The sequence below is a fragment of the Ipomoea triloba genome, chromosome 16, assembly GCF_003576645.1.
Source record: "Ipomoea triloba cultivar NCNSP0323 chromosome 16, ASM357664v1".
NCBI lineage: Eukaryota > Viridiplantae > Streptophyta > Magnoliopsida > Solanales > Convolvulaceae > Ipomoea > Ipomoea triloba.
This window is the reverse complement of record NC_044931.1, coordinates 4,556,768-4,556,986: the sequence shown is the minus strand read 5'-3', so window position 1 is coordinate 4,556,986 and position 219 is coordinate 4,556,768. Positions and strand designations below refer to the sequence as shown.

Here is a 219-nt window from a genome sequence, read left to right as displayed (position 1 = left end):
AGCGGTTTAAAAGAAAGATTAAAAAGAGGGTGGGGGATGCAACACGAGGACTTCCCAGGGGGTGACCCATCCTAGTACTACTCTCGCCCAAGCACGCATAACTTCGGAGTTCTGATGGATCCGGTGCATTAGTGCTGGTATGATCGCATCCGTCACGTACTGCGCGCAAAATGTACTTGACCCTCTCTCTCCGCGCAACTTCTCTCGCTTAGCGGTTTA

At 51.6% G+C, this 219-nt stretch overlaps 1 non-coding gene across 1 annotated transcript; it reads right to left on the bottom strand.

Annotated features, from left to right (window-relative positions):
- Positions 1 to 33: 33 nt before the first annotated feature.
- On the bottom strand, positions 34 to 151 carry LOC116008777. Its single transcript, XR_004096135.1, has one exon. It is a non-coding gene; the product is annotated as a 5S ribosomal RNA (ribosomal RNA).
- Between the last annotated feature and the right edge of the window lie 68 nt (positions 152 to 219).